Raw genomic sequence first — 20,865 nt, 5'->3', positions numbered from 1 at the left:
GCTACAAACTAACATGAGTGAATGTAACACATTGTACATGCAAAACGTGGGCTAGAAACTGACATGAGTGAATGTTAAAAATTGTACATACAAAAGGTGGACTACAAACTAGCACGAGTGAATGTAAAACATATATGCAAAAGGTGGGCTGGAAACTGACATGAGTGAATGTAAAACATTGTACATGCAAAAGGTGCGCTAGAAACTGACATGAGTGAATGTAAAACAATGTACATGCAAAAGGTGGGCTAGAAATTAGCATGTACGAATGTAAAACATTTTACATGCAAAAGGTGGGCTACAAACTAGCATGAGTGAATGTAAAACATATATGCAAAAGATGGGCTGGAAACTGACATGAGTGAATGTAAAACTTTGTACATGCAAAAGGTGGACTACAAACTAGCATGAGTGAATGTAACACATTGTACATGCAAAACGTGGGCTACAAACTAACATGAGTGAATGTAACACATTGTACATGCAAAACGTGGGCTAGAAACTAACATGAGTGAATGTAAAACATTATACATGCAATAGGTGGGCTAGAAACTGACATGAGTGAATGTAAAACAATGTACATGCAAAAGATGGACTAGAAACTAACATGAGTGAATGTAAAACATACATGCAAAAGGTGGACTACAAACTGACATAAGTGAATGTAAAACATTGTACATGGAAACGGTGGACTAGAAACTGACATGAGTGAATTTAAAACATTATACATGCAAAAGGTGGGCTAGAAACTGACATGAGTGAATGTAAATCATTGTACATGCCAAAGGTGGACTACAAACTAGCATGAGTGAATGTAAAACAATGTACATGCAAAAGGTGGACTACAAACTGACCTAAGTGAATGTAAAACATTGTACATGCAAACGGTGGACTAGAAACTGGCACGAGTGAATGTAAAACATTGTACATGCAAAAGGTGGGCCAGAAACTGACATAAGGCAATGTAAAATATTGTACATGCAAAAGGTGAGCCAGAAACTGACATGAGGCAATGTAAAATATTGTACATGGAAACGGTGGACTAGAAACTGACATGAGTGAATTTAAAACATTGTACATGCAAAAGGTGGACTAGAAACTTACATGAGTGAATGTAAAACATTGTACATGCAAAAGGTGAACTGCAAACTGACATGAGTGAATGTAAAACATTGTACATGCAAAAGGTGGGATAGAAACTGACATGAGTGAATGTAAAACATTGTACATGCAAAAGGTGGACTACAAACTAGCATGAGTGAATGTAAAACAATGTACATGCAAAAGGTGGGCTAGAAATTAGCATGTACGAATGTAAAACATTGTACATGCAAAAGGTGGGCTACAAACTGACATGAGTGAATGTAAAACATTGTACATGCAAAAGGTGGACTACAAACTAGCGTGAGTGAATGTAAAACATATATGCAAAAGGTGGGCTGGAAACTGACATGAGTGAATGTAAAACATTGTACATACAAAAGGTGGACTACAAACTAGCGTGAGTGAATGTAAAACATATATGCAAAAGGTGGGCTGGAAACTGACATGAGTGAATGTAAAACATTGTACATACAAAAGGTGGACTACAAACTAGCATGAGTGAATGTAAAACATATATGCAAAAGGTGGGCTGGAAACTGACATGAGTGAATGTAAAAAAATGTACATACAAAAGGTGGACTACAAACTAGCATGAGTGAATATAAAACATATAAGCAAAAGGTGGGCTGGAAACTGACATGAGTGAATGTAAAAGATTGTACATGCAAAAGGTGGACTACAAACTAGCATGAGTGAATGTAAAACATTGTACATGCAAAACGTGGGCTAGAAAATAACATGAGTGAATGTAAAACATTGTACATGCAAAAGGTGGGCTAGAAACTGACATGAGTGAATGTAAAACATTATACATGCAATAGGTGGGCTAGAAACTGACATGAGTGAATGTAAAACAATGTACATGCAAAAGGTGGACTAGAAACTGACATGAGTGAATGTAAAACATTATACATGCAAAAGGTGGACTACAAACTGACATGAGTGAATGTAAACATTGTACATGGAAACGGTGGACTAGAAACTGACATGAGTGAATTTAAAACATACATGCAAAAGGTGGGCTAGAAACTGACATGAGTGAATGTAAATCATTGTACATGCAAAAGGTGGACTACAAACTAGCATTAGTGAATGTAAAACAATGTACATGCAAAAGGTGGGCTAGAAATTAGCATGTACGAATGTAAAACATTGTACATGCAAAAGGTTGGCTACAAACTGACATGAGTGAATGTAAAACATTGTACATGCAAAAGGTGGACTACAAACTAGCATGAGTGAATGTAAAACATATATGCAAAAGGTGGGCTGGAAACTGACATGAGTGAATGTAAAACATTTTACATGCAAGAGGTGGACTACAAACTAGCATGAGTGAATGTAAAAAATTGTACATGCAAAACGTGGGCTAGAAACTAACATGAGTGAATGTAAAACATTGTACATCCAAAAGGTGGGCTAGAAACTGACATGAGTGAATGTAAAACATTATACATGCAATAGGTGGGCTAGAAACTGACATGAGTGAATGTAAAACAATGTACATGCAAAAGGTGGACTAGAAACTGACATGAGTGAATGTAAAACATTATACATGCAAAATGTGGACTACAAACTGACATGAGTGAATGTAAAACATTGTACATGGAAACGGTGGACTACAAACTAGCATGAGTGAATGTAAAACATATATGCAAAAGATGGGCTGGAAACTGACATGAGTGAATGTAAAACTTTGTACATGCAAAAGGTGGACTACAAACTAGCATGAGTGAATATAAAACATATAAGCAAAAGGTGGGCTGGAAACTGACATGAGTGAATGTAAAACATTGTACATGCAAAAGGTAGACTACAAACTAGCATGAGTGAATGTAAAACATTGTACATGCAAAAGGTGGACTAGAAACTGACATGAGGCAATGTAAAACATTGTACATGGAAACGGTGGACTAGAAACTGACATGAGTGTATTTAAAACATTGTACATGCAAAAGGTGGACTAGAAACTGACATGAGTGAATGTAAAACATTGTACATGCAAAAGGTTAACTGGAAACTGACATGAGTGAATGTAAAACATTGTACATGCAAAAGGTGGGCTAGAAACTGACATGAGTGAATGTAAAACATTGTACATGCAAACGGTGGACTACAAAGTAGCATGAGTGAATGTAAAACATTGTACATGCAAAAGGTGCGCTAGAAACTGACATGAGTGAATGTAAAACATTGTACATGCAAAAGGTGGGCTAGAAATTAGCAAGTACGAATGTAAAACATTGTACATGCAAAAGGTGGACTACAAACTAGCATGAGTGAATGTAAAACATATATGCAAAAGGTGGGCTGGAAACTGACATGAGTGAATGTAAAACATTGTACATACAAAAGGTGGACTACAAACTAGCATGAGTGAATGTAAAACATATATGCAAAAGGTGGGCTGGAAACTGACATGAGTGAATGTAAAAAATTGTACATACAAAAGGTGGACTACAAAATAGCATGAGTGAATGTAAAACATATATGCAAAAGATGGGCTGGAAACTGACATGAGTGAATGTAAAACTTTGTACATGCAAAAGGTGGACTACAAACTAGCATGAGTGAATGTAACACATTGTACATGCAAAACGTGGGCTACAAACTAACATGAGTGAATGTAACACATTGTACATGCAAAACGTGGGCTAGAAACTAACATGAGTGAATGTAAAACATTATACATGCAATAGGTGGGCTAGAAACTGACATGAGTGAATGTAAAACATTATACATGCAAAAGGTGGACTACAAACTGACATGAGTGAATGTTAAAAATTGTACATACAAAAGGTGGACTACAAACTAGCACGAGTGAATGTAAAACATATATGCAAAAGGTGGGCTGGAAACTGACATGAGTGAATGTAAAAAATTGTACATACAAAAGGTGGACTACAAACTAGCATGAGTGAATGTAAAACATATATGCAAAAGATGGGCTGGAAACTGACATGAGTGAATGTAAAACTTTGTACATGCAAAAGGTGGACTACAAACTAGCATGAGTGAATGTAACACATTGTACATGCAAAACGTGGGCTACAAACTAACATGAGTGAATGTAACACATTGTACATGCAAAACGTGGGCTAGAAACTAACATGAGTGAATGTAAAACATTATACATGCAATAGGTGGGCTAGAAACTGACATGAGTGAATGTAAAACAATGTACATGCAAAAGGTGGACTAGAAACTAACATGAGTGAATGTAAAACATTATACATGCAAAAGGTGGACTACAAACTGACATGAGTGAATGTAAAACATTGTACATGGAAACGGTGGACTAGAAACTGACATGAGTGAATTTAAAACATTATACATGCAAAAGGTGGGCTAGAAACTGACATGAGTGAATGTAAATCATTGTACATGCAAAAGGTGGACTACAAACTAGCATGAGTGAATGTAAAACAATGTACATGCAAAAGGTGGACTACAAACTGACCTAAGTGAATGTAAAACATTGTACATGCAAACGGTGGACTAGAAACTGGCACGAGTGAATGTAAAACATTGTACATGCAAAAGGTGGGCCAGAAACTGACATAAGGCAATGTAAAATATTGTACATGCAAAAGGTGAGCCAGAAACTGACATGAGGCAATGTAAAATATTGTACATGGAAACGGTGGACTAGAAACTGACATGAGTGAATGTAAAACATTGTACATGCAAAAGGTGGGCTAGAAACTGACATGAGTGAATGTAAAACATTGTACATGCAAACGGTGGACTACAAACTAGCATGAGTGAATGTAAAACATTGTACATGCAAAAGGTGCGCTAGAAACTGACATGAGTGAATGTAACACATTGTACATGCAAAAGGTGGGCTAGAAATTAGCAAGTACGAATGTAAAACATTGTACATGCAAAAGGTGGACTACAAACTAGCATGAGTGAATGTAAAACATATATGCAAAAGGTGGGCTGGAAACTGACATGAGTGAATGTAAAACATTGTACATACAAAAGGTGGACTACAAACTAGCATGAGTGAATGTAAAACATATATGCAAAAGGTGGGCTGGAAACTGACATGAGTGAATGTAAAAAATTGTACATACAAAAGGTGGACTACAAAATAGCATGAGTGAATGTAAAACATATATGCAAAAGATGGGCTGGAAACTGACATGAGTGAATGTAAAACTTTGTACATGCAAAAGGTGGACTACAAACTAGCATGAGTGAATGTAACACATTGTACATGCAAAACGTGGGCTACAAACTAACATGAGTGAATGTAACACATTGTACATGCAAAACGTGGGCTAGAAACTAACATGAGTGAATGTAAAACATTATACATGCAATAGGTGGGCTAGAAACTGACATGAGTGAATGTAAAACATTATACATGCAAAAGGTGGACTACAAACTGACATGAGTGAATGTTAAAAATTGTACATACAAAAGGTGGACTACAAACTAGCACGAGTGAATGAAAAACATATATGCAAAAGGTGGGCTGGAAACTGACATGAGTGAGTGTAAAAAATTGTACATACAAAAGGTGGACTACAAACTAGCATGAGTGAATGTAAAACATATATGCAAAAGATGGGCTGGAAACTGACATGAGTGAATGTAAAACTTTGTACATGCAAAAGGTGGACTACAAACTAGCATGAGTGAATGTAACACATTGTACATGCAAAACGTGGGCTACAAACTAACATGAGTGAATGTAACACATTGTACATGCAAAACGTGGGCTAGAAACTAACATGAGTGAATGTAAAACATTATACATGCAATAGGTGGGCTAGAAACTGACATGAGTGAATGTAAAACAATGTACATGCAAAAGGTGGACTAGAAACTAACATGAGTGAATGTAAAACATTATACATGCAAAAGGTGGACTACAAACTGACATGAGTGAATGTAAAACATTGTACATGGAAACGGTGGACTAGAAACTGACATGAGTGAATTTAAAACATTATACATGCAAAAGGTGGGCTAGAAACTGACATGAGTGAATGTAAATCATTGTACATGCAAAAGGTGGACTACAAACTAGCATGAGTGAATGTAAAACAATGTACATGCAAAAGGTGGACTACAAACTGACCTAAGTGAATGTAAAACATTGTACATGCAAACGGTGGACTAGAAACTGGCACGAGTGAATGTAAAACATTGTACATGCAAAAGGTGGGCCAGAAACTGACATAAGGCAATGTAAAATATTGTACATGCAAAAGGTGAGCCAGAAACTGACATGAGGCAATGTAAAATATTGTACATGGAAACGGTGGACTAGAAACTGACATGAGTGAATTTAAAACATTGTACATGCAAAAGGTGGACTAGAAACTTACATGAGTGAATGTAAAACATTGTACATGCAAAAGGTGAACTGCAAACTGACATGAGTGAATGTAAAACATTGTACATGCAAACGGTGGACTAGAAACTGGCACGAGTGAATGTAAAACATTGTACATGCAAAAGGTGGGCCAGAAACTGACATAAGGCAATGTAAAATATTGTACATGCAAAAGGTGAGCCAGAAACTGACATGAGGCAATGTAAAATATTGTACATGGAAACGGTGGACTAGAAACTGACATGAGTGAATGTAAAACATTGTACATGCAAAAGGTGGGCTAGAAACTGACATGAGTGAATGTAAAACATTGTACATGCAAACGGTGGACTACAAACTAGCATGAGTGAATGTAAAACATTGTACATGCAAAAGGTGCGCTAGAAACTGACATGAGTGAATGTAACACATTGTACATGCAAAAGGTGGGCTAGAAATTAGCAAGTACGAATGTAAAACATTGTACATGCAAAAGGTGGACTACAAACTAGCATGAGTGAATGTAAAACATATATGCAAAAGGTGGGCTGGAAACTGACATGAGTGAATGTAAAACATTGTACATACAAAAGGTGGACTACAAACTAGCATGAGTGAATGTAAAACATATATGCAAAAGGTGGGCTGGAAACTGACATGAGTGAATGTAAAAAATTGTACATACAAAAGGTGGACTACAAAATAGCATGAGTGAATGTAAAACATATATGCAAAAGATGGGCTGGAAACTGACATGAGTGAATGTAAAACTTTGTACATGCAAAAGGTGGACTACAAACTAGCATGAGTGAATGTAAGACATTGTACATGCAAAACGTGGGCTACAAACTAACATGAGTGAATGTAACACATTGTACATGCAAAACGTGGGCTAGAAACTAACATGAGTGAATGTAAAACATTATACATGCAATAGGTGGGCTAGAAACTGACATGAGTGAATGTAAAACATTATACATGCAAAAGGTGGACTACAAACTGACATGAGTGAATGTTAAAAATTGTACATACAAAAGGTGGACTACAAACTAGCACGAGTGAATGTAAAACATATATGCAAAAGGTGGGCTGGAAACTGACATGAGTGAATGTAAAAAATTGAACATACAAAAGGTGGACTACAAACTAGCATGAGTGAATGTAAAACATATATGCAAAAGATGGGCTGGAAACTGACATGAGTGAATGTAAAACTTTGTACATGCAAAAGGTGGACTACAAACTAGCATGAGTGAATGTAACACATTGTACATGCAAAACGTGGGCTACAAACTAACATGAGTGAATGTAACACATTGTACATGCAAAACGTGGGCTAGAAACTAACATGAGTGAATGTAAAACATTATACATGCAATAGGTGGGCTAGAAACTGACATGAGTGAATGTAAAACAATGTACATGCAAAAGGTGGACTAGAAACTAACATGAGTGAATGTAAAACATTATACATGCAAAAGGTGGACTACAAACTGACATGAGTGAATGTAAAACATTGTACATGGAAACGGTGGACTAGAAACTGACATGAGTGAATTTAAAACATTATACATGCAAAAGGTGGGCTAGAAACTGACATGAGTGAATGTAAATCATTGTACATGCAAAAGGTGGACTACAAACTAGCATGAGTGAATGTAAAACAATGTACATGCAAAAGGTGGACTACAAACTGACCTAAGTGAATGTAAAACATTGTACATGCAAACGGTGGACTAGAAACTGGCACGAGTGAATGTAAAACATTGTACATGCAAAAGGTGGGCCAGAAACTGACATAAGGCAATGTAAAATATTGTACATGCAAAAGGTGAGCCAGAAACTGACATGAGGCAATGTAAAATATTGTACATGGAAACGGTGGACTAGAAACTGACATGAGTGAATTTAAAACATTGTACATGCAAAAGGTGGACTAGAAACTTACATGAGTGAATGTAAAACATTGTACATGCAAAAGGTGAACTGCAAACTGACATGAGTGAATGTAAAACATTGTACATGCAAAAGGTGGACTACAAACTAGCATGAGTGAATGTAAAACAATGTACATGCAAAAGGTGGGCTAGAAATTAGCATGTACGAATGTAAAACATTGTACATGCAAAAGGTGGGCTACAAACTGACATGAGTGAATGTAAAACATTGTACATGCAAAAGGTGGACTACAAACTAGCGTGAGTGAATGTAAAACATATATGCAAAAGGTGGGCTGGAAACTGACATGAGTGAATGTAAAACATTGTACATACAAAAGGTGGACTACAAACTAGCGTGAGTGAATGTAAAACATATATGCAAAAGGTGGGCTGGAAACTGACATGAGTGAATGTAAAACATTTTACATACAAAAGGTGGACTACAAACTAGCATGAGTGAATGTAAAACATATATGCAAAAGGTGGGCTGGAAACTGACATGAGTGAATGTAAAAAATTGTACATACAAAAGGTGGACTACAAACTAGCATGAGTGAATATAAAACATATAAGCAAAAGGTGGGCTGGAAACTGACATGAGTGAATGTAAAAGATTGTACATGCAAAAGGTGGACTACAAACTAGCATGAGTGAATGTAAAACATTGTACATGCAAAACGTGGGCTAGAAAATAACATGAGTGAATGTAAAACATTGTACATGCAAAAGGTGGGCTAGAAACTGACATGAGTGAATGTAAAACATTATACATGCAATAGGTGGGCTAGAAACTGACATGAGTGAATGTAAAACAATGTACATGCAAAAGGTGGACTAGAAACTGACATGAGTGAATGTAAAACATTATACATGCAAAAGGTGGACTACAAACTGACATGAGTGAATGTAAACATTGTACATGGAAACGGTGGACTAGAAACTGACATGAGTGAATTTAAAACATACATGCAAAAGGTGGGCTAGAAACTGACATGAGTGAATGTAAATCATTGTACATGCAAAAGGTGGACTACAAACTAGCATTAGTGAATGTAAAACAATGTACATGCAAAAGGTGGGCTAGAAATTAGCATGTACGAATGTAAAACATTGTACATGCAAAAGGTTGGCTACAAACTGACATGAGTGAATGTAAAACATTGCACATGCAAAAGGTGGACTACAAACTAGCATGAGTGAATGTAAAACATATATGCAAAAGGTGGGCTGGAAACTGACATGAGTGAATGTAAAACATTGTACATACAAAAGGTGGACTACAAACTAGCATGAGTGAATGTAAAACATATATGCAAAAGGTGGGCTGGAAACTGACATGAGTGAATGTAAAAAAATGTACATACAAAAGGTGGACTACAAACAAGCATGAGTGAATATAAAACATATATGCAAAAGGTGGGCTGGAAACTGACATGAGTGAATGTAAAACATTGTACATGCAAGAGGTGGACTACAAACTAGCATGAGTGAATGTAAAAAATTGTACATGCAAAACGTGGGGCTAGAAACTAATATGAGTGAATGTAAAACATTGTACATGCAAAAGGTGGGCTAGAAACTGACATGAGTGAATGTAAAACATTATACATGCAATAGGTGGGCTAGAAACTGACATGAGTGAATGTAAAACAATGTACATGCAAAAGGTGGACTAGAAACTGACATGAGTGAATGTAAAACATTATACATGCAAAATGTGGACTACAAACTGACATGAGTGAATGTAAAACATTGTACATGGAAACGGTGGACTAGAAACTGACATGAGTGAATGTAAAACATTATACATGCAATAGGTGGGCTAGAAACTGACATGAGTGAATGTAAAACAATGTACATGCAAAAGGTGGAGTAGAAACTGACATGAGTGAATGTAAAACATTATACATGCAAAAGGTGGACTACAAACTGACATGAGTGAATGTAAAACATTGTACATGGAAACGGTGGACTAGAAACTGACATGAGTGAATTTAAAACATTATACATGCAAAAGGTGGGCTAGAAACTGACATGAGTGAATGTAAATCATTGTACATGCAAAAGGTGGACTACAAACTAGCATGAGTGAATGTAAAACAATGTACATGCAAAAGGTGGACTACAAACTGACCTAAGTGAATGTAAAACATTGTACATGCAAACGGTGGACTGGAAACTGACATGAGTGAATGTAAAACATTGTACATGCAAAAGGTGGGCCAGAAACTGACATGAGGCAATGTAAAATATTGTACATGCAAAAGGTGGACTAGAAACTGACATGAGTGAATGTAAAACAATGTACATGCAAAAGGTGGACTAGAAACTGACATGAGTGAATGTAAAACATTATACATGCAAAATGTGGACTACAAACTGACATGAGTGAATGTAAAACATTGTACATGGAAACGGTGGACTAGAAACTGACATGAGTGAATGTAAAACATTATACATGCAATAGGTGGGCTAGAAACTGACATGAGTGAATGTAAAACAATGTACATGCAAAAGGTGGACTAGAAACTGACATGAGTGAATGTAAAACATTATACATGCAAAAGGTGGACTACAAACTGACATGAGTGAATGTAAAACATTGTACATGGAAACGGTGGACTAGAAACTGACATGAGTGAATTTAAAACATTATACATGCAAAAGGTGGGCTAGAAACTGACATGAGTGAATGTAAATCATTGTACATGCAAAAGGTGGACTACAAACTTGCATGAGTGAATGTAAAACAATGTACATGCAAAAGGTGGACTACAAACTGACCTAAGTGAATGTAAAACATTGTACATGCAAACGGTGGACTGGAAACTGACATGAGTGAATGTAAAACATTGTACATGCAAAAGGTGGGCCAGAAACTGACATGAGGCAATGTAAAATATTGTACATGCAAAAGGTGGACTAGAAACTGACATGAGTGAATGTAAAACATTATACATGCAAAAGGTGGACTACAAACTGACATGAGTGAATGTAAAACATTGTACATGGAAACGGTGGACTAGAAACTGACATGAGTGAATTTAAAACATTATACATGCAAAAGGTGGGCTAGAAACTGACATGAGTGAATGTAAATCATTGTACATGCAAAAGGTGGACTACAATCTAGCATGAGTGAATGTAAAACAATGTACATGCAAAAGGTGGACTACAAACTGACCTAAGTGAATGTAAAACATTGTACATGCAAACGGTGGACTACAAACTAGCATGAGTGAATGCAAAACATTGTACATGCAAAAGGTGCGCTAGAAACTGACATGAGTGAATGTAAAACAATGTACATGCAAAAGGTGGGCTAGAAATTAGCATGTACGAATGTAAAACATTTTACATGCAAAAGGTGGGCTACAAACTGACATGAGTGAATGTAAAACATTTTACATGCAAAAGGTGGACTACAAACTAGCGTGAGTGAATGTAAAACATATATGCAAAAGGTGGGCTGGAAACTGACATGAGTGAATGTAAAACATTGTACATACAAAAGGTGGACTACAAACTAGCATGAGTGAATGTAAAACATATATGCAAAAGGTGGGCTGGAAACTGACATGAGTGAATGTAAAAAATTGTACATACAAAAGGTGGACTACAAACTAGCATGAGTGAATATAAAACATATATGCAAAAGGTGGGCTGGAAACTGACATGAGTGAATGTAAAACATTGTACATGCAAAAGGTGGACTACAAACTAGCATGAGTGAATGTAAAACATTGTACATGCAAAACGTGGGCTAGAAACTGACATGAGTGAATGAAAAACAATGTACATGCAAAAGGTGGACTAGAAACTGACATGAGTGAATGTAAAACATTATACATGCAAAAGGTGGACTACAAACTGACATGAGTGAATGTAAACATTGTACATGGAAACGGTGGACTAGAAACTGACATGAGTGAATTTAAAACATACATGCAAAAGGTGGGCTAGAAACTGACATGAGTGAATGTAAATCATTGTACATGCAAAAGGTGGACTACAAACTAGCATTAGTGAATGTAAAACAATGTACATGCAAAAGGTGGGCTAGAAATTAGCATGTACGAATGTAAAACATTGTACATGCAAAAGGTTGGCTACAAACTGACATGAGTGAATGTAAAACATTGTACATGCAAAAGGTGGACTACAAACTAGCATGAGTGAATGTAAAACATATATGCAAAAGGTGGGCTGGAAACTGACATGAGTGAATGTAAAACATTGTACATACAAAAGGTGGACTACAAACTAGCATGAGTGAATGTAAAACATATATGCAAAAGGTGGGCTGGAAACTGACATGAGTGAATGTAAAAAAATGTACATACAAAAGGTGGACTACAAACAAGCATGAGTGAATATAAAACATATATGCAAAAGGTGGGCTGGAAACTGACATGAGTGAATGTAAAACATTGTACATGCAAGAGGTGGACTACAAACTAGCATGAGTGAATGTAAAAAATTGTACATGCAAAACGTGGGCTAGAAACTAACATGAGTGAATGTAAAACATTGTACATGCAAAAGGTGGGCTAGAAACTGACATGAGTGAATGTAAAACATTATACATGCAATAGGTGGGCTAGAAACTGACATGAGTGAATGTAAAACAATGTACATGCAAAAGGTGGACTAGAAACTGACATGAGTGAATGTAAAACATTATACATGCAAAATGTGGACTACAAACTGACATGAGTGAATGTAAAACATTGTACATGGAAACGGTGGACTAGAAACTGACATGAGTGAATGTAAAACATTATACATGCAATAGGTGGGCTAGAAACTGACATGAGTGAATGTATAACAATGTACATGCAAAAGGTGGACTAGAAACTGACATGAGTGAATGTAAAACATTATACATGCAAAAGGTGGACTACAAACTGACATGAGTGAATGTAAAACATTGTACATGGAAACGTTGGACTAGAAACTGACATGAGTGAATTTAAAACATTATACATGAAAAAGGTGGGCTAGAAACTGACATGAGTGAATGTAAATCATTGTACATGCAAAAGGTGGACTACAAACTAGCATGAGTGAATGTAAAACAATGTACATGCAAAAGGTGGACTACAAACTGACCTAAGTGAATGTAAAACATTGTACATGCAAACGGTGGACTGGAAACTGACATGAGTGAATGTAAAACATTGTACATGCAAAAGGTGGGCCAGAAACTGACATGAGGCAATGTAAAATATTGTACATGCAAAAGGTGGACTAGAAACTGACATGAGTGAATGTAAAACATTATACATGCAAAAGGTGGACTACAAACTGACATGAGTGAATGTAAAACATTGTACATGGAAACGGTGGACTAGAAACTGACATGAGTGAATTTAAAACATTATACATGCAAAAGGTGGGCTAGAAACTGACATGAGTGAATGTAAATCATTGTACATGCAAAAGGTGGACTACAAACTAGCATGAGTGAATGTAAAACAATGTACATGCAAAAGGTGGACTACAAACTGACCTAAGTGAATGTAAAATATTGTACATGCAAACGGTGGACTACAAACTAGCATGAGTGAATGTAAAACATTGTACATGCAAAAGGTGCGCTAGAAACTGACATGAGTGAATGTAAAACAATGTACATGCAAAAGGTGTGCTAGAAATTAGCATGTACGAATGTAAAACATTTTACATGCAAAAGGTGGGCTACAAACTGACATGAGTGAATGTAAAACATTGTACATGCAAAAGGTGGACTACAAACTAGCGTGAGTGAATGTAAAACATATATGCAAAAGGTGGGCTGGAAACTGACATGAGTGAATGTAAAACATTGTACATACAAAAGGTGGACTACAAACTAGCATGAGTGAATGTAAAACATATATGCAAAAGGTGGGCTGGAAACTGACATGAGTGAATGTAAAAAATTGTACATACAAAAGGTGGACTACAAACTAGCATGAGTGAATATAAAACATATATGCAAAAGGTGGGCTGGAAACTGACATGAGTGAATGTAAAACATTGTACATGCAAAAGGTGGACTACAAACTAGCATGAGTGAATGTAAAACATTGTACATGCAAAACATAGGCTAGAAACTGACATGAGTGAATGTAAAACAATGTACATGCAAAAGGTGGACTAGAAACTGACATGAGTGAATGTAAAACATTATACATGCAAAAGGTGGACTACAAACTGACATGAGTGAATGTAAAACATTGTACATGGAAACGGTGGACTAGAAACTGACATGAGTGAATTTAAAACATACATGCAAAAGGTGGGCTAGAAACTGACATGAGTGAATGTAAATCATTGTACATGCAAAAGGTGGACTGCAAACTAGCATTAGTGAATGTAAAACAATGTACATGCAAAAGGTGGGCTAGAAATTAGCATGTACGAATGTAAAACATTGTACATGCAAAAGGTTGGCTACAAAATGACATGAGTGAATGTAAAACATTGTACATGGAAAAGGTGGACTACAAATTAGCATGAGTGAATGTAAAACATATATGCAAAAGGTGGGCTGGAAACTGACATGAGTGAATGTAAAACATTGTACATACAAAAGGTGGACTACAAACTAGCATGAGTGAATGTAAAACATATATGCAAAAGGTGGGCTGGAAACTGACATGAGTGAATGTAAAAAATTGTACATACAAAAGGTGGACTACAAACTAGCATGAGTGAATATAAAACATATATGCAAAAGGTGGGCTGGAAACTGGCATGAGTGAATGTAAAACATTGTACATGCAAAAGGTGGACTACAAACTAGCATGAGTGAATGTAAAACATTGTACATGCAAAACGTGGGCTAGAAACTAACATGAGTGAATGTAAAACATTGTACATGCAAAAGGTGGGCTAGAAACTGACATGAGTGAATGTAAAACATTATACATGCAATAGGTGGGCTAGAAACTGACATGAGTGAATGTAAAACAATGTACATGCAAAAGGTGGACTAGAAACTGACATGAGTGAATGTAAAACATTATACATGCAAAAGGTGGACTACAAACTGACATGAGTGAATGTAATACATTGTACATGGAAACGGTGGACTACAAACTGACATGAGTGAATGTAAAACATTATACATGCAATACGTGGGCTAGAAACTGACATGAGTGAATGTAAAACAATGTACATGCAAAAGGTGGACTAGAAACTGACATGAGTGAATGTAAAACATTATACATGCAAAAGGTGGACTACAAACTGACATGAGTGAATGTAAAACATTGTACATGGAAACGGTGGACTAGAAACTGACATGAGTGAATTTAAAACATTATACATGCAAAAGGTGGGCTAGAAACTGACATGAGTGAATGTAAATCATTGTACATGCAAAAGGTGGACTACAAACTAGCATGAGTGAATGTAAAACAATGTACATGCAAAAGGTGGACTACAAACTGACCTAAGTGAATGTAAAACATTGTACATGCAAACGGTGGACTACAAACTAGCATGAGTGAATGTAAAACATTGTACATGCAAAAGGTGCGCTAGAAACTGACATGAGTGAATGTAAAACAATGTACATGCAAAAGGTGGACTACAAACTGACCTAAGTGAATGTAAAACATTGTACATGCAAAAGGTGGACTACAAACTAGCATGAGTGAATGTAAAACAATGTACATGCAAAAGGTGGACTACAAACTGACCTAAGTGAATGTAAAACATTGTACATGCAAAAGGTGGACTACAAACTAGCATGAGTGAATGTAAAACATTGTACATGCAAAAGGTGCGCTAGAAACTGACATGAGTGAATGTAAAACAACGTACATGCAAAAGGTAGGCTAGAAATTAGCATGTACGAATGTAAAACATTTTACATGCAAAAGGTGGGCTACAAACTGACATGAGTGAATGTAAAACATTGTACATGCAAATGGTGGACTACAAACTAGCGTGAGTGAATGTAAAACATATATGCAAAAGGTGGGCTGGAAACTGACATGAGTGAATGTAAAACATTGTACATACAAAAGGTGGACTACAAACTAGCATGAGTGAATGTAAAACATATATGCAAAAGGTGGGCTGGAAACTGACATGAGTGAATGTAAAAAATTGTACATACAAAAGGTGGACTACAAACTAGCATGAGTGAATATAAAACATATATGCAAAAGGTGGGCTGGAAACTGACATGAGTGAATGTAAAACATTGTACATGCAAAAGGTGGACTACAAACTAGCATGAGTGAATGTAAAACATTGTACATGCAAAACGTGGGCTAGAAACTAACATGAGTGAATGTAAAACATTGTACATGCAAAAGGTGGGCTAGAAACTGACATGAGTGAATGTAAAACAATGTACATGCAAAAGGTGGACTAGAAACTGACATGAGTGAATGTAAAACATTATACATGCAAAATGTGGACTACAAACTGACATGAGTGAATGTAAAACATTGTACATGGAAACGGTGGACTAGAAACTGACATGAGTGAATGTAAAACATTATACATGCAATAGGTGGGCTAGAAACTGACATGAGTGAATGTAAAACATTGTACATGCAAAAGGTGGACTAGAAACTGACATGAGTGAATGTAAAACATTATACATGCAAAAGGTGGACTACAAACTGACATGAGTGAATGTAAAACAATGTACATGGAAACGGTGGACTAGAAACTGACATGAGTGAATTTAAAACATTATACATGAAAAAGGTGGGCTAGAAACTGACATGAGTGAATGTAAATCATTGTACATGCAAAAGGTGGACTACAAACTAGCATGAGTGAATGTAAAACAATGTACATGCAAAAGGTGGACTACAAACTGACCTAAGTGAATGTAAAACATTGTACATGCAAACGGTGGACTGGAAACTGACATGAGTGAATGTAAAACATTGTACATGCAAAAGGTGGGCCAGAAACTGACATGAGGCAATGTAAAATATTGTACATGCAAAAGGTGGACTAGAAACTGACATGAGTGAATGTAAAACATTATACATGCAAAAGGTGGACTACAAACTGACATGAGTGAATGTAAAACATTGTACATGGAAACGGTGGACTAGAAACTGACATGAGTGAATTTAAAACATTATACATGCAAAAGGTGGGCTAGAAACTGACATGAGTGAATGTAAATCATTGTACATGCAAAAGGTGGACTACAAACTAGCATGAGTGAATGTAAAACAATGTACATGCAAAAGGTGGACTACAAACTGACCTAAGTGAATGTAAAACATTGTACATGCAAACGGTGGACTACAAACTAGCATGAGTGAATGTAAAACATTGTACATGCAAAAGGTGCGCTAGAAACTGACATGAGTGAATGTAAAACAATGTACATGCAAAAGGTGTGCTAGAAATTAGCATGTACGAATGTAAAACATTGTACATGCAAAAGGTGGACTACAAACTAGCGTGAGTGAATGTAAACATATATGCAAAAGGTGGGCTGGAAACTGACATGAGTGAATGTAAAACATTGTACATACAAAAGGTGGACTACAAACTAGCATGAGTGAATGTAAAACATATATGCAAAAGGTGGGCTGGAAACTGACATGAGTGAATGTAAAAAATTGTACATACAAAAGGTGGACTACAAACTAGCATGAGTGAATATAAAACATATATGCAAAAGGTGGGCTGGAAACTGACATGAGTGAATGTAAAACATTGTACATGCAAAAGGTGGACTACAAACTAGCATGAGTGAATGTAAAACATTGTACATGCAAAACATGGGCTAGAAACTGACATGAGTGAATGTAAAACAATGTACATGCAAAAGGTGGACTAGAAACTGACATGAGTGAATGTAAAACATTATACATGCAAAAGGTGGACTACAAACTGACATGAGTGAATGTAAAACATTGTACATGGAAACGGTGGACTAGAAACTGACATGAGTGAATTTAAAACATACATGCAAAAGGTGGGCTAGAAACTGACATGAGTGAATGTAAATCATTGTACATGCAAAAGGTGGACTACAAACTAGCATTAGTGAATGTAAAACAATGTACATGCAAAAGGTGGGCTAGAAATTAGCATGTACGAATGTAAAACATTGTACATGCAAAAGGTTGGCTACAAACTGACATGAGTGAATGTAAAACATTGTACATACAAAAGGTGGACTACAAACTAGCATGAGTGAATGTAAAACATATATGCAAAAGGTGGGCTGGAAACTGACATGAGTGAATGTAAAAAATTGTACATACAAAAGGTGGACTACAAACTAGCATGAGTGAATATAAAACATATATGCAAAAGGTGGGCTGGAAACTGGCATGAGTGAATGTAAAACATTGTACATGCAAAAGGTGGACTACAAACTAGCATGAGTGAATGTAAAACATTGTACATGCAAAACGTGGGCTAGAAACTAACATGAGTGAATGTAAAACATTGTACATGCAAAAGGTGGGCTAGAAACTGACATGAGTGAATGTAAAACATTATACATGCAATAGGTGGGCTAGAAACTGACATGAGTGAATGTAAAACAATGTACATGCAAAAGGTGGACTAGAAACTGACATGAGTGAATGTAAAACATTATACATGCAAAAGGTGGACTACAAACTGACATGATTGAATGTAATACATTGTACATGGAAACGGTGGACTACAAACTGACATGAGTGAATGTAAAACATTATACATGCAATACGTGGGCTAGAAACTGACATGAGTGAATGTAAAACAATGTACATGCAAAAGGTGGACTAGAAACTGACATGAGTGAATGTAAAACATTATACATGCAAAAGGTGGACTACAAACTGACATGAGTGAATGTAAAACATTGTACATGGAAACGGTGGACTAGAAACTGACATGAGTGAATTTAAAACATTATACATGCAAAAGGTGGGCTAGAAACTGACATGAGTGAATGTAAATCATTGTACATGCAAAAGGTGGACTACAAACTAGCATGAGTGAATGTAAAACAATGTACATGCAAAAGGTGGACTACAAACTGACCTAAGTGAATGTAAAACATTGTACATGCAAACGGTGGACTACAAACTAGCATGAGTGAATGTAAAACATTGTACATGCAAAAGGTGCGCTAGAAACTGACATGAGTGAATGTAAAACAATGTACATGCAAAAGGTGGACTACAAACTGACCTAAGTGAATGTAAAACATTGTACATGCAAAAGGTGGACTACAAACTAGCATGAGTGAATGTAAAACAATGTACATGCAAAAGGTGGACTACAAACTGACCTAAGTGAATGTAAAACATTGTACATGCAAAAGGTGGACTACAAACTAGCATGAGTGAATGTAAAACATTGTACATGCAAAAGGTGCGCTAGAAACTGACATGAGTGAATGTAAAACAATGTACATGCAAAAGGTAGGCTAGAAATTAGCATGTACGAATGTAAAACATTTTACATGCAAAAGGTGGGCTACAAACTGACATGAGTGAATGTAAAACATTGTACATGCAAAAGGTGGACTACAAACTAGCGTGAGTGAATGTAAAACATATATGCAAAAGGTGGGCTGGAAACTGACATGAGTGAATGTAAAACATTGTACATACAAAAGGTGGACTACAAACTAGCATGAGTGAATGTAAAACATATATGCAAAAGGTGGGCTGGAAACTGACATGAGTGAATGTAAAAAATTGTACATACAAAAGGTGGACTACAAACTAGCATGAGTGAATATAAAACATATATGCAAAAGGTGGGCTGGAAACTGACATGAGTGAATGTAAAACATTGTACATGCAAAAGGTGGACTACAAACTAGCATGAGTGAATGTAAAACATTGTACATGCAAAACGTGGGCTAGAAACTAACATGAGTGAATGTAAAACATTGTACATGCAAAAGGTGGGCTAGAAACTGACATGAGTGAATGTAAAACATTATACATGCAATAGGTGGGCTAGAAACTGACATGAGTGAATGTAAAACAATGTACATGCAAAAGGTGGACTAGAAACTGACATGAGTGAATGTAAAACATTGTACATGGAAACGGTGGACTAGAAACTGACATGAGTGAATGTAAATCATTGTACATGCAAAAGGTGGACTAGAAACTGACATGAGTGAATTTAAAACATACATGCAAAAGGTGGGCTAGAAACTGACATGAGTGAATGTAAATCATTGTACATGCAAAAGGTGGACTACAAACTAGCATTAGTGAATGTAAAACAACGTACATGCAAAAGGTGAGCTAGAAATTAGCATGTACGAATGTAAAACATTGTACATGCAAAAGGTTGGCTACAAACTGACATGAGTGAATGTAAAACATTGTACATGCAAAAGGTGGACTACAAACTAGCATGAGTGAATGTAAAACATATATGCAAAAGGTGGGCTGGAAACTGACATGAGTGAATGTAAAACATTGTACATACAAAAGGTGGACTACAAACTAGCATGAGTGAATGTAAAACATATATGCAAAAGGTGGGCTGGAA

Source organism: Saccoglossus kowalevskii, chromosome 2, assembly GCF_978046115.1.
Source record: "Saccoglossus kowalevskii chromosome 2, keSacKowa6.1, whole genome shotgun sequence".
Taxonomy (NCBI): Eukaryota; Metazoa; Hemichordata; class Enteropneusta; family Harrimaniidae; genus Saccoglossus; species Saccoglossus kowalevskii.
Note: the sequence above shows the minus strand (reverse complement) of the source record.